The following is a 20,044-nucleotide window of genomic DNA, read 5'->3' as shown; positions in this document are numbered from 1 at the left end:
CTAAGGCCCTATATAGATTATGATTTCTATTACAATTTAATGTTATATGTAAATTCATACATTGTGCATTAAGCAATGAACCATGTTTAAACAAAATGGATAGTTTAGTGCCATGCTTGAAATACAATCATAATCTTAATGAAAGAAAACTATTGTTTATTTATTAAATTTATATCCTGTCTTTATTTTGTGCAGTTCAAAGTAATAATGTTCCTTCCTCTTCTTATTCCTTTTTCCCATAAAACAACAACCTTTTGAGATGGGTTGGGCTGGGAGAACGTGTTTGGCCCAAGTCACCCAGCTGGCTTCCATGCCTACCAGAAGGCTTAAACTCATAGTCTCCCAGATATTCCAAGCTTTTTTAATTGATCAAAATGATTTTTAGTTGATTACCTTAGCTGCTGCTACATGAATGTTATAGTTTCTAAAGCACCATTCACTGTTTAGAAAAAATATACTGTTGCAGTGTTGAACATTTGTATACTGTTGTTTTCTGGAAACTTTAAAGTAGATTGAAATGAGATGGTTATTTCCATTAAAAAATGAAACCAAGGAATAAAGGAATTCAGCAGAGAATTAGCAGACCATCAATTTTCAGCAGCAGAACAGACAAAATGGGAATTAAATAGAAATACAGAGGAAGGAAATTGACTCATGGTTTGGCAAGGAAAGAAAGATACCTTATGTAGTATGGGGAATAGAAAGATAGCCATCAAGATATGTTTTTATTTGTTTTGCTCCTATAGCACTTTTTTTTGAAGAGCAACACTTTACCTAATCTCTGGAGTGACATAGAAGAAATCTAAAAATACACAGCTGTGACTCATTTACTGGTAGAATATTGTATCCATTCCTACATACAATCTTTCAGTACAAACAAATCTAAACTTGTTTATACTAAAGGTTTAAAGTATCAATTGGCCCTTATTGCCACCCTGTTGAAAATGTCATTGATATAGTTGTAGAGTATGGAACTACAGGCAACAATTCTTTATGGGAATAATTGTGTAAGGAACGTCACGAAGGGCATCGTGCAGGTGCTCCGTATATAGTGTAGCTTTTCTTTTCAGTGGCCATGATTGAATAAAAATCCTAAAATATATGTCCCAGTTTCAAAAAGACCCCTAAATAATTCAAAATGATACAAAAAATAAAATAGATAAAATAGAATAAGAAACAGGCAGATAAACACCGAGCTACTCAATGACAATTCCTGGTGGGAGAGAAGATTTACCTCTCCACAAAATATTTGAGGTTAAGACTCCCTAGCAAGAAACTGGGCCCAAAGTTTGTGGGACCATTCCCCATAGTAAAGATCATCAACCCAGTCTCAGTGCAACTGAAACTGCTCCGACTGCTAGGGAAGGTACACCCAGTATTCCCTAGTAGCCTCTTAAAACCCGTGGTTGGATCCATTCTGAGATCACTGTAGTCAAAGGGGGCCAAACCCATTATGAGGTGCAACGCATCCTTGATTCGAGGTGGCACAGGAGGCAACTCCAGTACTTAATTAAGTGGAAGGGCTATACCTTGTCAGAGGCATCTTGGGTAAAGAGTAGAAATATCCAGGCTGATCACCTTATAGAGAGATTCCATGAAAAAAATGCAAACAAGCCTGGGGGGAGGACGTAGCCTTGAATCCCATACTGGTTCTCAAATTGTTTTTGCTTGCACAGATTGCCTTTGAAAAGTAAGGGGAGCCGGATGTCAACTCTCTGTGTTGACATTCCATGCAGAGTGTCAGCTGAGCCGGATTTCAGATTACAGTAGCTGGGTTGAGATGAATGAAGCTATTGGATAACGTGATTTATGACACAGACTGAGGGAGGACAGGAACATGGGCAAAGTTCAGAAGCAGATAAAGAAAGCAAAAAAGATGGCTGCAAATAAGAAATGCCTAATGAATAATGCCTAATGAAGCTGTTAATAAATCACTGCTTTTTATATTACAATATTGGGTCGCTTATTATGAAGCAGGCATCATTAGGGTACTTTACAATTTAAAGGGAAAAAAACCAGCCCAAACTTCAGAAAGAATAGTCATTGAGACACAAACAAAACATTGCTTAGTAGCAGTGATCATCCTCCCAGACTATCAATCTTCCAGGGACGTGCAGTCACTAGAGGCAAGGGAGGCGTGGCCTCACCAGTCATGAGGAAAAGGAAAGAATTTTAAAGAATTTTTTTAAAATAATTAAAGCCAAGGTAGTTGCTGCCAGATTCACAGTGACTTGGAACAGTGTTTTGTGTTAACCATAAGAGGAAGCCAGAGAACTAGGGGCCTCTTTTGCATAAGGAATTTTTCACCTTTTAAGAGTTAAGCAAGGGTTAACAAGCAAAAAATTCCTTATGCAAATGAGGCACGTATTCTCTTGCCTCCTGTAAAGGGCATTTTTAGAGGCTTTTTAGAGTTCTCTGGGAGCAACTAGCTCAGTCTGACAGAGCTCTGGCCTTTCATGACGGCAGGGCAGGGAGAAGCAGAGTTGAAATCGTCTCTGAAACAGCTTGAAACGGTCCGTGTGTGGGGAGGGGGGAGGAATTCAAAAAGTTTGATTGGAAGGCAGCAGGGGAAGCGGGGGGGTATGGCAGAGGAGCTGCTTTCAAGCCTTTGGAAAATATATCCAATCCAACTTTTGTGTTTGAGAGTGAGTGAGTGAGAGAGCGATCTAAGTTCTCTGTGTGCGTGTGTCTGTTTGAGAGAGAGGGGAGGGAGGGAGGAAGGAGGGGGAGGGAGAAGAAAAAGAATGGGAAAACTTATTTTGCAAGGGGGAAAAATGCTGTCGCTTTAAATCGGAACTGAGCATGCCTGGCTGTGGAATTCTGGGAGTTGAAGCCCACAAGTCTAAAAAGTGCCTCACCAGGCCTAAAGCTGACCGCACGTCACTGCAATCTTCAGAGGCTTTCTGGAACAGCCAGATTCTGGAGACTTGAATGCCAGCAGAGATGGTGCAAGATGACCTCGGGTGGGGCCTTGCTTCAAAGGAGAGAAGTAGCTGCAGAAAAATATATGCCCTTGTGTTCCTTATTATGAGAAGGATAGTACTTCAGAAGTCATTTATCATTCTTACTGGATTAGCAGAAGCTGTTGAGGGAATATGGTCACACAAATATCCAGAGCCTAAATTGTAGTTGTCAAGACTGACAGAGGCACAGTTAGAAGTTACACAAGATGCTTACATCTCAGTCCAGAGAAGCAGCTCTTGTATCCACAGGATTAGTAGTAATTATTTATTAATTGATTGGTATTGTGGCCACATAAAATCAAATCAAAATACAATACAGGACCTAATTCCAGTTTAAAATAGATAGAAGGAAATACCCATAGGAATTTCCAGGAACAAGATTAAGAGTCAAAAGTTTATCAACAGATCCAAAGTCCGAGACCCTGGTGGTGAACCTAGGGCACACGTGCCAGAAGTGGCACACAGAGCCCACTATGTGGGCACGTGCACCATCACCCCAGCCCAGTATGCCATAGGGCGGGTGTCAGCAAGCCGCTGGCTCTTTTGTCCCTCCACTGTGGCTCCCTGTTGGGTGATCCCACCGCTGTCTGGCCCTGCCTCTCTCTCTCCCCTCCCAGTCACACCAAAGGAGTCTTTGAGGGCTGAACAATGAAGGGCACGGATTTCCTCTGCCTTCTGCGTTCCCACCCCACAATGAAGCGAACCAAATGGACCAGGGTCTCTCCATTAAGTGGTTCCACCAAGCCCATTTGGAAACTCCACTGAGCAAAGCACCAAACATTCAGCTCGTGCACCCCTCCTGGCCAGCACCAGTGCTACGGTGAGGAAAGTGTACGGCCTGCCTGCTCCACTCTCGCTGGCCAGAGTTGTGGCTCCACGCCACCTCCCATCCAGAACGCCATATATATTTGCTTGCTAGTCGCCTCCAAGGAGAGAGCTACTCTTAGGCCGCCCAGGCCCCCACTTTGGGAGAGACGGAGAGGAAAGGGGGGGGGAGTGTCTCCCAGATAGGATCCAGGTTGGAGTTGTCTTATTTTGCATGGATCTCTAATGCATGGCTTTGCCTGCCAGCCTCCACTCCCCCTCCACAGCCCAAGTGATTGGGTTCACAAGGAATATGAAGCTATGCAGGAGATCACAGATAAATAGATGATAGATAGATAGATAGATAGATAGATAGATAAATAGATAGATAGATGAGAGAGAAGGAGAGAGTGTGCGAGACAGAGAGGAAGAGGGAGGGTGAGAGGGAGAGAGAAACAGAGAGATAGAGGGGGAGGGAGGGAAAGAGAGAGAGGGAAGGAAAGAGAGCGAGAGAGAAAGAGACAGACAGAGAGGGAGATAGAGGGGAGGGGGAGATAGAGGGGAGGGGGATGGAAAGAGAGGGAAAAAGACAGAGGGGGGAAAGAGAGATAGAGATACAGAGAAAGAGGGAGGGAGGGAAAGAGACGGGAGGAAAAGAGGGAGGGAAAGACAGAAATGATATTACAAGAGTTTTTCTTTTTTATTGTTACTAAATGTAATATTTCAAAAGCAGAAAAAAATGAGGGGGCATAAAAGTGTATTTATCACATTTTTCTTAGAACAATTAGCTGAACTCTGTTTTGTTTATTATTATTTTAAGGTTAAATTGCCCTTTTGGCAGTTTGTCATAAATGGGGTTTTGGTTGCAGTTTGGGTATCCAGTCTCTAAAAGTTTCACCATCACTGTCCTAAACTGTAATTATTACCAAAGGATGACAAAGTGCAATCCTCAGATGCTACTCATTTTTCTTATCTTCAAGCTTAGAGCCTCTGACTTTTCAAGTCAGAGTGATTCAGAAACCTGCAAGTTATAGAAACTGATTTTTCCAGGTAAAAATTATTGGATCAGAATAATCCCTAGATGCTATTAAGGTAACAAGCATACTTATCACTTCAGAGATAGGAAATTGACATTTTAATCTTGTTTATTATATGTTTCTGGATTACATATCATTTACAGCTCAAAGGAAGGAAAATATAGTCAAATAGGACCCATTATATCATAAAGGAAAACCAAACTGAGGTATATTGTTTCAGGAAAGTAATGAAAATAAAGGATTATAAATTGTTTCTATACTTTAATTGTTTTGGATACATTAAGATGGTGCTTAACCGAAAACCTTAGGCTAGTTTATTTTAAAACAAAACTGTAAATGCACCCACTACAACCAATTTCTACTATAATACAATACATAATGTCAATAAAAATCGATGAATATTTTTCAATTTATTAAAAATTAATACTTTTAAACAAAAGAGAGAGTTATTTAATAGAATTTTTACTTATAGATAGGTATAGATAGACATAGTAGACATACACATACACATATCTTTATACCTAAGACATTGATTTCACTTCACTGTATTTGGGGGATTTTGTGTTTGTTTGTTTGTTTGTTTTCCCCACAAGGCAAGCTAAAATTTTGTGCATATACTAGGACATATAGAAAAAGTAAACATTCCCCTTTGGCAGAATAAACAAATCACTTAAAGGAGCTATAAATTCAATATAATATTCTAAAATATTCTATTAATATAGAAAACATTTTTTTTGTTTCTTCCATCCACACTCATAAAGCCCTCAGGCACCAAGACTAACAGCTTCTCTGGTCTGAACAAGGTTGCCATGCGTAGTTGGATGCCATGTTATATTGATGATACTGAACCCCAAATCATAAGATATTTCTCCCAGAAGCTACATGTAGATGATAAATAGCAAGAAAGAGCATTGACCCATGGGATGTTCCATGAAGGAGCAACCATGGTACCAGTGGTGGGTTCTGGCTCCTGTTGCATCCAGTATGCTGCAACAGGGCCAGGCGTCCACCAACTGCATGTGTGCAGCATGCGCATGTGTACCCACTGCCCGCGACACTCCAGTTGCTCGGCGGAGCATCACACAGGCACCGTACGCCCTGTGCGTGTGCGCAAATGCCCCGGTCAGCTCAAATAGAGGTAAGGAGAGCGGGCAGGTGGGCCCTCCTGAGCACCGTACCGTATCCCACCACTGCATGGTACTAATCTGTCTCCTCCAACTACCACTGATTGTAACAAACTGCTAAGGAAGGAGCTGAAGCATTTGCAGACAGTGCCTCCAATCACTAAGCTTTGTAGCCATCTAGAAGGACACCAGGAGTCAGTGCAGAGGTGGTTTCCTCCCTATATGGTCCAGTACGCCAGAAGCGGTAGTGAAAATCTGGCATACCAGATACGACTGGTAGTAAAAATGGTGGTTTGCATCTGAACCTGTTCTCCTGTCAGAAGCTTCGTCAGCTTCGTTTTGTCCCCTGCCGGTTCAGCCAAGGGGGAAAAAAGCTTTAAAAAGTAAGAGAGAGAGAAAGAGGGAGGGAGGGAAGGGAGAAAGAAAGAAGGAAGGAAACTCACTTTTCTGCCTGGAGATTCAACAAAGGAGAAAAACAACTGCTGTCGCTTTAAATCGGAACTGAGCATGCCTGGCTGTGGAATTCTGGGAGTTGAAGTCCACAAGTCTTAAAGCTGCAAACTTTGGAGTCCTGCTTTAAATTGAAAAGTGCTTGGAAGGAGGTTTGCAAAGTGACATTCAGCAGTTATTTGGGGGGGAGGGGTTGCTTCCCACAGAGGGAAGGGAGGGAGAAGGAAGGAAGGAAGGAAGGAAGGAAGGAAGGAAGGAAGGAAAAGAAAAAAGAAAGAAAAACAGCACAGCAATTTAGGGCTAGAAGGCTATTTAGAGGTTATCTATAATCCCCTGCTGCAGCAGGAAACCTTACTTTGTATTATTTTGGTGCCTCTAACAGAGAGGAAAATTGCCAGAAAGGAAAAGGAGTTTACTAGGACAAAGCTGCCATGCAGAGGAAGACAGAGATAGTCCTTTACTTATGACTACAATTGAGCCCAAAATTTTGGTTGCTAAGCAAGAGCATTGTTAAGTGAGCTTCACCACATTTTACCCAATCCATGTCATCTCCTGGTGAGTGACATCAAGTTGGCCATGCCCACCCGGTCACATGACCACTAAGCCACGCCTACAAAATAGGAGTTAAAATAAAAAATTTAACTCCTATTGGGGTGGGTTTCAAAATAAAAGTTTTGAAACCCACCCCTGAGTCAGTGGTGCTTAAAAGCTGCTGAAAAGTCCAAAAGCACCAAGTCAAGCATGTTGTCCCTGTCTAGGTCTCAACATAGGTCATCAGTCACAGTTACTAGTGTCATATAAAGTGCCTAAAGCATGCTTTACTTCCAGATAAACATCCATTAGATGAACACTTTCATATAGAGAAGTAAGCAGTAAACTAACCAGATAAATAATACAATTGTGTGTTCTCTACTGCCATCAACACTTTTATGTCCAGGACAGATTCATCTATGGAAGCACTATTTCATAATTAAATAAACTTATAAAAATACAGAGCTGGAAATAAATTACTTTTTATGAATTGCCTTTTCGATATAAGCGTAGTATACACATTAAAATAAATATGAATATATGGACATCTTAATTGGTTGAAAGCAGTAGAACTATATTTTAAAATATACAGTTATTGGTATTAATCTTTTTTTCAGTGAGCTAGAATTTTAAAAAAAGTTGTCCAGTATTTTCTGTCTCCTACATATACTTGGGAGCTGTCCAGTGTTATATGAATTCTCATCCCTCAAAAGTTTTGTTACACGGTCAGTATCTGAAGAACTATTCTACTGCCAAGTATGGTCTGTCCTCCAGAAGATCTTTATTGAGGTGGCATATAATTGGGAGGAGAATAAATAATGTGATTTTTTTTCAGTTTCTTTCCTACAATGGATAGATTCATAATGAACAAAGGAAATGTGAACAAATATCCCATAGAGCCAGGATGGCAAACCTATGGCACACGTGCCACAGGTGGCACCTGGAGCCATTTCTGAGGGCACACGAGGCATTGCCCTGTCAGCTCCAGCGCACAGGTGCGCGCTGGCCAACTGATTTTCAGCCTTGATTTTCAGCCATTTTTTGCCCTCCGGAGGCTTTAGGCCAGTGGTTCTCAACCTTCCTAATGCCGCAACCCTTTAATACAGTTCCTCATGTTGTGGTGACCCCCAACCATAAAATTATTTTTGTTGCTACTATGTAACACCGGGAACCACAAAACCTGGGTGGGTATGGCCAACTCAACATCACTCCCACCCAGTCACATGACATCCCCCCCAGACATGCCTACCAAGGTTTCATGGCTCAGTGTTTTCTGTGGGAATAGGGTCTCTCTCTCTCTCCTCTCTCCGTCTCATTTCTGTTTCCCACTCTTTTCCCTCTCTCTCATTCTCTCCCTTCAGCTCTCTTTCATTTCTTTCTTCCTCTCCCCCTTCTCCCTCTAATTTGTTTCCCTCTATTTTCCCTCCCTCCCATTCTCTCCTTCCAGCTCTCTTTCATTTCTCTCTCTCTCTCTCTCTCTTTCTCTCCTTTTTTCTTCCATTCCTTTCTTGCGCAGGCAAGCAAAATACCCTCCTGAGCCAGGATCACAGCGGCGGGGACAGCGACTCCTTCCGCTGCCGCCAATGAGAAATGGCTGCATTGTGCAGGAGACTCCTCAATGCCAGACTCAGGTCAGTCCCCTTTGTGTTGACTCAGGAAAGAGCTGGAGCAGCCGTCTCTGGATGCAGAGATGGAAGAGCTCCAGAGCCCTGTGCTTCAGGGTACTGATGACCATCTTTAAAGCACTCCATGGTAGTGGATCTGGGTACTTGAGAGACCACCTTCTGCCGATTACCTCCCTAAATCAACCAATTAGATCGCACAGACTGGGCCTCCTCCGAATTCCATCTGCCAGTCAATGCCGACTGGCAACCACACGGAGGAGAGCCTTTTCTGTTGCAGCTCCGACCCTGTGGAACGACCTCCCCGTTGAGATCCGTACCCTCACCACTATCCAGACCTTCCGCGCAGCCCTCAAGATCTGGCTCTCCCAGCAGGCCTGGGGATAGGTTCCCAATTTACCCGCCCGAGTGTTTGATTGCTGAATGAAAGTTGTGTTTTTACTATTTTTTCTTTGTTCACATACTGTTCTGTTTTTGACACTGCACCCCCCTCCCTTGTGGTTGTAAGCCGCCCTGAGTCCCCTCAGGGAAAAGGGCGGCATATAAATCCCAATAAAACTCAAACTCAAACTCAAAACTGTGCAAGGAGAGCCCTGTGCAGCGCAAGAGAACTGGAGCTCTTCCCTCCCTGCACCCAACCAGCTGCTGCTGCTGCTCCCCATTCTCCTCCTTCCTGAGCCAACATGAAGGGGACCGGGGCTCGCACTTACCTGAGTCTGGCGCTGAGGAGTCTCCTGCACTACGTACCCAGTTACTCAACTCATTGCACAGTGGTAACAGCGGGAGGAGAGTCGTTGTCCCCTCCGCCTTGATCCTGACCCAGGAGGGTATTTTGCTTGTGCGTGTGTGCGCAAGAGATGAGCACGAGAAAAGGGCTGGAGCTCTTCCCGACACTGAGTTGCCTGCAAAGGACGCAGAATCGCAAAAGCAGGCGTGAGGCTTGTGCCTTCTCAGGGTGGAGAGCAGATTGTGCGATTGGGTCAGCAGGGAGCCGCAGGAGATGGGCCAAAGCCTATTAAGTATCAATAGGGAATCTCAGCGAACGTGCATCCCACGTTCCTTTATTTTATTTTCCCTACCTTGTTTTACGCTTAGAAATGGTACCTTTTGGCTTCTGTAGCTCTGCTCATCAACCTCCATCACTCGGAGTGAGCTGCTTTCCCAGGATCCTCTATGCTGCGCGCGTCTCTCTTTTCCCCCTCCTGGCCTCCATTTGGGCTCCTACTTCTCTCCCACACACACACACACACCTCTCCTTCCGCCGCCGGGGAACCTGAGCTGCTCCTTCCCTTCGGGCCAGCTTCTCACCAGCCTCTCCGAGGGAGGCTCCTCAGCGACCCCTGTGAAAAGGTCGTTCGACCCCAAAGAGGGTCGCGACTCACAGGTTGAGAACCACTGCTTTAGGCAAACTGGAAGTTCAGGAATGGACTTCCAGTTTGTGGGTTGGGCTGTTTTTCGCTCTCCGACAGCTTCAGGAAGCCGCCTGAAGTCTCCAGAGGGAGAAAAATGGCCTAACGGGCAACCCAGAAGTCTGTTCCCGAACTTCTGGTTTCCGTGTTGGACCATTTTTTGCCCTCCTTTAGGGAAGCCTTCTGAAGCCTGGGTAGGGTGAAAAATGGTCCAACAGGGCCCACCGGAAGTTAGGCAACAAACTTCTGGTTTCCTGTTGGGCTCTTTTTCTCCCTCCAGAGGGTTCAGGAGGCTTCCCTGAAGTCTGCGGAGTGCAAAAAATGGCCCAACATGCCTTCCGGACATCCGGAGACTTCAGTGAGGCCTGCGCACATGTGCTGGGTGGGTGGGTGTTGTGCACGCATGCATGGGGAAAGGGGCATTGCATTATGGGTGTGGGCACGTGCGCCATCCCACGCTTGCCCCGCTTTTGGCACACCTCGACAACAAGGTTAGCCATTGCTGCCATAGAGGGTATTGGAGGCCTGAGATACATTTTAATGCAAGAAAGGGAATAATAAATTTGGAAAATAGGGTGATTTATCTTGCTTGCTTTTAAATTTATGATACCATTTGAAAAAATGAAGCTGTTGATGATTTCCAAGTTAGCCCCAAATCATAGTCATAAATCTGGCTCTGTGGGTTGACTCTATTATAAATAAATACATTCAGGGCAGGAGTAATATAATTCAGATTTGCTCTTGATTGACAAATTTGAACTCGGCCTCTTGATCCCAACTATTTTTGACAGTATAAAATAGATAAGTGATATCTTGGCATTTGAAGCATCATCTTTCAAGGTTATAATACTGATTTATTAATTCTTGCTATTATACATGGTACACGTAGGAATACTGCTGGAAGCCCAGCGGGAAAAAGCCCAAATTCTTCAAAGTTTTCTTCAAAAACTTATTTTGTGTAAGGCCCTTGGGCCTTATTATTATCTATTCTTTACATAAATTTTTAAATGTGGGAAGATGAAAAATCATTCATTGTGTAGCAGATGAGTTAGACTAAGTCCCATATAATATTATAGTGATGTTTATCTCCGTTTCTAAGCCAAAGAGCCAGCGCTGTCTAAAGAAATCTCTGTGATCATGTGGCCGGAATGACTAAACACTGAAGGTGCACTGAGCACTGTTACCTTCCCATCCTATTTTTGTACTTGCATTTTTTAGGTGCTTTCAAAGCTGGGACAAGTAACAGGAGCTCACTCCATTATGCGGCGCTAGGGATTCAAATCATTGAACTGCTGACCTTCAGATCAACAAGCTCAGTTGATCTGGGCTTAGCCACTAAGCCTGTCAGGAAATTTCTTCTTAGTTCCAGATTGGATCTCTCTTTAACGAACTTCCCTTCATTGCTTCTTGTTTTGTTCACATTTGCTTTGGAAAGTAAGTTGACACTCTCCTCCCTGTGAAAGGCTCTCAAGTACTGGATGATAGCTTTCATTTCACCCCCAATAAGCCTTCTCTTCACTAGGCCAGACATACGTAGTTCCTTTAACATTTCATCATATAGTGTAGCCTCCAGACCCTTTATGATCTTTATTGCATTTCTCTGCACTAGGGCCTCAGCCTCTTTTTTGTACTGTGGTGACCAGAATTGGATCCAGTATTCCAAGTATGGCCTTGCTAACGCAGTATAGAGCAGTACTATCACTTCTCTTGATCTTGATACTATATCCCTTTGTTGATGCATCCTAGAACTGCCTTGGCTTTGTTGGCAGCTGCAATACCCTGCTTCATACTAAAGTGGGGGTCCACCAAGACCACTCTCACAGTTACTAGTTTTGAGCCATGTACTGCCTATTCTATAGCTGTGCTTTTGCTTTTTTGCTGCCAAATAGCAAAACCTTGCTTTTCTCTCCAATGAACTGCATCTTGTTGTCTAGGGCCTACTGCTCAAATCTATCAAGATCATTCTGAATCATGGGTTTATCTTTCAGGCTGTTAGCAATTTGCCATGGTTTGGTATCTTCCGCAAATTTGTTGAGTTCCCTTTCTAACCCTCATCTAGATCATTTATGAAGATGTTGAAGAGCACTGCAGCCAAGGCAGAACTCTATATATAGCTTCCTAGCTTTATATAGTTTAAGGCCTCACCAAATCTAAATTGGCTCCAGGCTCAGCCCAATTAGAAATAAAATGTATGTTGACTGTTCTGGCCCCATGTTCTTTTTTTTTAACTTTAAGGTACGGTAACTATTTTGGTATATGGTCAAGTGATTGATTACTAATTCTTATTTGCAGAATTCACCTGTCTTTGTGAATCTACCATCAGACCTAATTGAGCTGAGGGAAGATGAGTCATGACACTATTATTAATATATGTAAAAATAAGTACTTTCTAGTCCAGAATAAATAGAGGGGAGGAAACTGAAGAGATGGAAGCTAAAATACTAGATTTTTTTTTATTTGAAAAGAAAAAGGGACAAAAAAGAATCCTTTTTTAAGGTTCTTAATACCCTCCATTCTAAAACTTTTCTAATGTATTTTTATTGCTTTTTAAATAGTAATAGAAAAAGAAAAAAGAAAAACAACAAAATATAAGATACAAACATAATAAGCACATGAAACAAGTAAAAATACAATAGAAAATAAAATAAAATATTTAAGGATTTTATTTTATCTGTATGGCACTGGTGTGACTTTGTAATCAGTGCTTATAGTCTATTAATTGCAGGTGCTTTGGCTGGCAATTATAGATTATTAAGTCAAAGCCAAACAAAGTCTAGAACACTTGCAGAGATATTTCCAATAATCATTTATTTATTTGGAAACTACGTTCTTGCCACCTATTTTAATGAGGAATCACTTTACAAAAGATGAAAGCCTTGGTATTTACTAAAGGGCAAGCTAAATGTGTATGGCAAATTAAAGGAAGCCACTATCAAGCAAGTTATGTTCTACTACATAACCATCTTAGAAACATATTTAAAATAAGAAATGCATTGCAAATTTAATGTTGAATAGAGAATTACCAGAGGATATATTTATATAATCTTGGTTAAAATTGATTTTTGCCCCATCTGCCTGACTTGTTTAATCCTTTTGGATAGTTTGGCAAATATATTAAGGACGTTTTAGAAAGAAAAACATTTATTTCACACATTTCCCCACGTGCTTAGTTTCAATGGGATTTCACAGAAAAGAAATTACTCTTGATCAACATTTTTGGGGCACTATGCATGAAGAACCTGCATGCTCTCCTTTATTACCTTATATTTAGATTGCTAGAAAAAAACCCTTTATCATTGGGAAATTATAATCTCTAATTTAAAAATCCCAAAAAAATGAAGGGCCTTTGGTTTGGCCATCAATCTTATTTGAGGAAAGCTGTAATACCCTATAGATCAGTACATCCCTTAATGTGAAATAATATGAGGTGTTGAAATAATGGAATTTAACTGCTGTCACTACTTGTAGAAATTCTCCAATTCTTTCTTATTGTGCCCTCTCCCCTTTGTAAATATATCCTTACTTTTATTTAATAAAAGTCCAGAAATTTCTAAATTAGTAAGTTTTGCAATATTGTTTAAACAGCGGTTATCCAAAACAATTTAATTAGTTTTGGTTATTTGCTATTTGCATGTTATCATATTGTTGAACTGTAAATTAGATTATGACAATAATATTCTATCCCCTCTGAATGTTGCTCTGTACGTGACTTAAGATCATATTTTATTATTAAACCTATTATTAACAATTACTGCAGAGTAAAGCAGTGATAATTGTCCTTCCTACCTCCCTGATTTTCATTCAGAAATTATTTTCTTCTTTCCTTTATTTATATTAATAGAGAAGAGATTTACTATTCATTTTAAGGACTTTTTAATCAATTAATTGGCTTAAAATATTTAGGTTTGCATTCTATTTCTTTCTTTATGAATTGGAATAGTTAAATTCATCAAGCAATATGTAGGAATATTGCCAGTATTATTAGACAAACTGACCAATTAAAAAATGTCCTATTCTGGATTTTGTTTCTATGTTTCAGAGAATAGAATATCCTCACTGATTTTCACAGGGGCCTTTATGAAGCTATAGAATCTAGTCTTGTGTTTCTGAAATAGTTTCTGGTAGCCAAAGAGGAAGGTTAGAGGAAAGGAATAAATGATTTTCATATCAGAAGAAACCATTAAGTGTACAAACACACACACACACACAAACACAAACACAGACTGACTTTTGACTAAAATCAAGTGTATTATATGGATTAGTAATTTTTCTTCTCAAACTGGTAATTAAAAAATTATTTGTTAATCAAATGTATATAGCCACCCATATCATCAAAGGCAACTCCGGGTAGCGAATATGAATTAATAAGAACAATAAATAAAAATATCCCTAAATTTTTGATCCTTTTTCAATGAACCTTGATCCTTAATCATACCACATTTTCCTCTGATGGTCAAATTTCAGACCTGTTTTTTATTATATGCATAGATATACTGTAAATCAAAATTGGTTAAACTGGAGTGGATTTCCTCTTGGATTACCCAAAGACCTCTCAGATATTTCTCTTCCAGGGACAATTCAATAGTTTGGATAAATAAATACTCTAAACCAGAGATGGATATGGCATTTCCCCCCAAAGTTCTTAGTTTCAGTGAGAAACTAAAAGTATTCTCAATGAACGTATTACGAGAACTATTTTTTAAAAAAATGTGTAAATGATGTTAGCCCTGCAGATTGTATGAAAAATCTTGCATCTGCAAGTTATACCTGTATTTACCAAAACAGCAGTACCAAAATTATGATTTACACTCAACATTGTTTCAAGATATGGCTGACAAAGTTTTTCATTTTCCATTCCCCCCCCCCCGCCCCTTCCCTGCCCTGTCCTGATTCTCTTATATTTTCACTTTCCTTCTGTTCCATGTGCATTCATCAATTTCTCTTCCCCATCTCTATCCTGGGATTTTTCTTCTTTGCTATTTCTTGCAAGAAAAATAAAGGAATGTAAGTGTGTAATATTAATATTTTTCATGGGTGAGCAAGAATGGTTCTCAAATGCAGAACTCAATTAATTTTGAAAATAGGGTGCCATATTTCATAAGGAATTTATTTGAATACTAGCTATTCATTGAAATTCTAATCCTTCACATGATTTTGATTCTATGCCTCTGTTAATACCCCAAGATTGTATTCACTTTGTGTGTGTGTGACAGCAACCAAAAAAGCGAATGCAATCTTTGGGGTATAAACAGAGGCATAGAATCAAAGTCATATGAAGGATTAGTACCACTTTTTAAATCCATAGTAGGACCACACCTAGAATACTGCAACCAGTTTTGGTCACCACATTACAAAAAATATGCTGTGACTTTGGAAAAAGTGCAAAGAAGAGCAACTAAGATGATTAAGAAAGTCCTCGAAATAAAGACATATGAAGAACAATTGCAGGCATTGGGTATGGCCCAATTCTAAAGAAAAAAAGGACTAGTGTAGAGGGGGTTCATCCCGGTACAGTCCGGCACGTCAGAAGAGGTAGTGAAAATCTGGCATATCAGATAGGACTGTAGTAATGGTGGCATGGCCACGCCCCCAAACCTGTTCTCCCGTCAGAAACTTCATCAGAAGCTTTTTTTTAAAGTTTTTTTTCCTGCCACTTCAGGAAAGGGGACAAACAGCTTTAAAAAGTGAGAGAGAGAAAGAGGGAGGGAGGGAAGGGAGAAAGAGAGAAAGAGAAAGAAAAAGAAAGAAAGCAGGAAGGAAACTCACTTTTCAGCCAGGAGATTCAGCAAAGGAGAAAAACAAATGCTCTTGCTTTAAATTGGAACTGAGCATGCCTGGCTGTGGAATTCTGGGAGTTGAAGTCCACAAGTCTTAAAGTTGCAAACTTTGGAGTCCTGAAAAGCTGCTCAGGAGAAGGTTTGCAAAGTGACATTCAGCAGTTACTTGGAGGAGGGGTGCTTTCCACAGAGGGAAGGGAAAAAGAAGGAAGGAAGGAAGGAAAGGAAGGAAGAAAGAAAGAAACAAAGAAAGAAAGAAAGAAAGAAAGAAAGAAAGAAAGAAAGAAAGAAAGAAAAAAAACAGCACAGCAATTTAGGGCTCAGAAGTCATCTAGTCCAACCCCCTGCTGCAGCAGGAAACCTTACATTGTCTGGATTATTTTGCATCCTCTAACAGAGAGGAAAATTGCCAGAAAGGGGAAGTTTACTAGGACAAGACTGCCATGCAGAGGAAGGCAGAGATAGTCCTTAATTTATTACTACAATTGAACCCAAAATTTTGGTTGCTAAGCAAGAGCATTGTTAAGTGAGATTCACCACATTTTACCCAATCCATGACATCTCCTGGTGAGTGATATCAAGTTGGCCACGCCCACCCAGTCACATGACTGCCAGGCCATACTCAGTTAAAAAATTGAAACCCACCCCTGGACTAGCGGTGATATAATACTGACAGCAAACAGCACTTTTTACTAGCACTGATGCTGTTACCTAGTTAAGTAATGAAACATCTGCAAAAAAACCCCATGCAAGCTCAGAGAGGACCAAGGACCCCTCAGTTCAACCCTCAACTACAAATATTATTTATTGGTGACATGATAGCAGTATTCCAGAATTTCAGGGGCTGCCGGACAGAAGAAGAGGGCAGCTTATTTTCCAAAGCAGCAGAAGGCAAGACAAGAAACAATGGATGGGAACAAATCAAGGAGAAAAGCAACTTGGAATTAAAGAGAAATTTTCTAACAGTACAACCAGTGATACAGCTTGCCTTCAGGAGTTGTGGATGCTTAATCACCAGAGGTTTTTAAGAAAAGGCTGGACAACTACCTATCTGAAATGGTATAGGGCTGAGATTGGTGGCACGCGGAACCGTTTGTCAGGGCATACAAGGCGTTGCCCTGTCAGCAGGGTTCAGCCTTTTTTAAAGCCATTTTTCACCCTCCCCAGGCTCCAGAGGCTTTATAGAAGCCTGGGGAGGGTGAAAGGAGCCTCCCCCTCCCCCTGGAGGCCCTCTGGAGGCTTCAGGAGCTTCCCTGAAGCCTCCAGAGCGCCAAAAAACGGCCCTATGGGCAAACCGGAAGTTCAGGAATGCACTTCCGGTTTGCTCGTAGGGTCGGTTTAAGCCCTCCGGAGGCTTCAGGGACCTTCAGGAGGCTTCCCTGAAGCCTCCAGAGGACTAAAAACGACCCTATGAGCAAACTGGAAGTGACTTCCTGTTTGCTCGTAGGGTCCTTTTTAGTCCTCCGGAGGCTTCAGGGAAGCCTCCTGAAGGTCCCTGAAGCCTCTGAAGGGCCTCTGGGGGGGGGGGGCGAGGGAGGCTGTTTTCGCCCTCCCCAGGTTCCTATAAAGCCTCTGGAACCTGGGGAGAGTGAAAAAAGCATGAAAAAAATGGGGGAGCACATTTCATGCACGCATGCGCACTGTGGGGGTCGCATGTTGCATTATGGGTGCAGCCTGTGCACGACACCCGCCCCCTGCGTTCTCTCCCTTTATGGCACACGAACCAAAAACGGTTCACCATCGCTGGTATAGGGTCTCTTCTTGAGCAGTGGTTTGGACTAGAAGATCTCCAAGGTCCATTCCAGCTTTATTTTAAATGATTGAAAAGATACAAATTTATTTTTGGGTCAAGCCCTGGCCTCCAGGTGCACATGCAATCAAATATAAATGTGTGCAGAAATATTATTCCTCTTGGGAGGAAGAAGAGTTATATGTAATAAATCATCCTCTCATTTTCTCGTCAGCCAATATTAGCTTTGGCCCCATTGCTTTGTGTGTCACCTCACTCTCAAGTGACTCCATACTTTTAGAATTATATTTTCTGGTAGGTCCTAAATAAGAATGCAAATGGAATTTGCTTTTAGGTTATTTTACATTAAATTGCCAGGCGTCTGATAAGGAGCAATATTGTATGGTAGTCTATTCTTGGCTCAAAATCTTTGAACAAAACAGCATATATTATGAAAAGATATTTATTTAAATAAATATTGTTCAAAGCCATTTATTAAATGAGGTTGTATAAAAATAAGCATTTATTGATCATTTTGTTATCAATAGTTTACATTAGGAAAAGTTGCATAAATTATCTCAAAGAACCTCCAAGTGTAGATAAAGAATACAGAAATCAGAATAACAGTCTTAGAAGAGAACTTGGAGGACTTCTAGTCCAACCCCCAATATAAACTTCTAGTCCAATGCAATGTAAAATTCTGAAACATAGTAATGTTGATACATAGTATGGTGATCTTCCTTGGTGACTATGTATCAGATAGTCACCAAGGAAGATCACCATAGGATGAAAAATACAGTATAATCACTTTGATATGAATCTAGCTATCAGTAAATGAAATTGCTAATATGTTCCCATAAAAATAGACAGTTTCCTCAGCTATGCCATCTGCAGCAAATTTGGAAGAATGGAAATACAACCACAGTAATTAATACTATTTAACCTTACATACAGTAAAGGTTTCCCCTGTCCAGTAATGTCTGACTCAAGGGAGTGGTATTTCTTAGCCATCTGAGCCAGTGTTGTCCAAAGACATTTCTGTGGTCATGTGGCCAGTCATATTGCCAGCATGACTGCATGCCAAGATGCCCAGAACACTGTTTTCTTCCCACCAAAGTGGTACCTATTTATCTATTCACATTTGCAGGCTTCTGAACTGCTATGTGGCAGCTAGGGCAAGTAACAGGGGCTCACCCATTGCACAGCAATTGGGTCTCAAACCTGGGTTCTCACCCTTCCAGCTAACAAGTTTAGCATCTTTAACCACTGAACCACTGCACCCGCCACTTATATACAATAAAAACTATATTTAACTTCTCTAATAATAATTTCAAAGAGGGGACAATGTTAATGTAAAAGTGTTATATTGAGAAAAAGTGGAATATAACTAGAAAATAAAAGCAAACAACAAAATCTCAGGGTAGTTGGAAAGATATATTAGTCCTGAAATATATTTCTATAAAAAAATAAAAGAAATATTTATTTTATACTTAAGTTTGTCTTAAGGTAGATTATTATCTTTTTAAGAAAATTAAATATTAATAAAATCAACAAGCTACAAACATTATAATATCTTCTGAAGTGCCAGCATATCTGTTTTGACTAAATTCATGATAAAGCACATAAAAATGATACAGGTTAATATACATGCTGACTAAAATAGCATTGACAAGTTTATGTATGTAGGTATTCCTTGAGTATGTATCAATGATATGTAAATAGCTAGGCAAGTGTTTAAAGTATTTCTTACCATTTTTAGAGCTGAAAAGTCCCAAAAGGAATCTGAAGATCAAAGAACTATCCAATCCTTGCCCTTATGTTTACAATTTAAAAACAAGAACAAAAGATAATACATTTGGAAGTAAGGGGAAATTGCTGATCAATTTTTAATGTTACCCAGCTGTGAGGGAAAGGGCTCACAGTTCAAAAGTAAGCTTCAGAAAGTATTTAAGAAATGGCCTTATAAATATTGTTTTACATAGCTGTAATACAGACTGAAATTACTTGTCTCGGAGATGAAGAGCAAGGCACAGGTGTAGTTTTACATTTCCAGTTTTTTCTTATCAAGTTTTTTTTTCTCCAAGTAGAGGGAGAAAGATGATGTGACCATCTTCACAATTGATGAACCTGTAGTTCTTCTGCATGGGCAGTTGCTTCTAATATCCTTTCTGAAGGAATAATTGTCCAAAGCAGCAATATGTTAAGATGGCAATATTTCAATGTCTGCTGGGTCTTTTCTACTTTCTTGATTACAATTTGAAGTATAAAAGAAGTTGTGTTACATATTTCTTTCATGCCACAAAATAAAATAAAAAATATAACACACATTTTAGAAAGTTGTATGAGGAGTAATAAACATTTGGGAAAGGTATATCAATGTGGGGTTGCATAAAATAATTTGTACACAGGAAAGTTGTTTATAAATGTATGAATAAAAGTGCAGAAAAATACACCTATATTAGGGGATTTGTGACAACAAAGGCTGAGTTTTTTGTTTTTGTTTTTTTTAATGCATGTTATAGTGAGCAGAAAGAATTTGGGCTCTTTTGCCCAATTCTAATTAGAACATTAGACATGCTAATGTTATTATTTATAACT

At 40.5% G+C, this 20,044-nt stretch overlaps 1 protein-coding gene across 1 annotated transcript in view; it reads left to right on the top strand.

Moving 5' to 3' along the window:
* ADGRL3 (adhesion G protein-coupled receptor L3) overlaps positions 1-20,044 on the top strand; it is a 453,165-nt gene that overhangs the window by 196,035 nt on the left and 237,086 nt on the right.

Source organism: Thamnophis elegans, chromosome 3, assembly GCF_009769535.1.
Source record: "Thamnophis elegans isolate rThaEle1 chromosome 3, rThaEle1.pri, whole genome shotgun sequence".
Lineage (NCBI taxonomy): Eukaryota > Metazoa > Chordata > Lepidosauria > Squamata > Colubridae > Thamnophis > Thamnophis elegans.
Note: the sequence above shows the minus strand (reverse complement) of the source record. Positions and strands in the feature narration are given on the sequence as shown.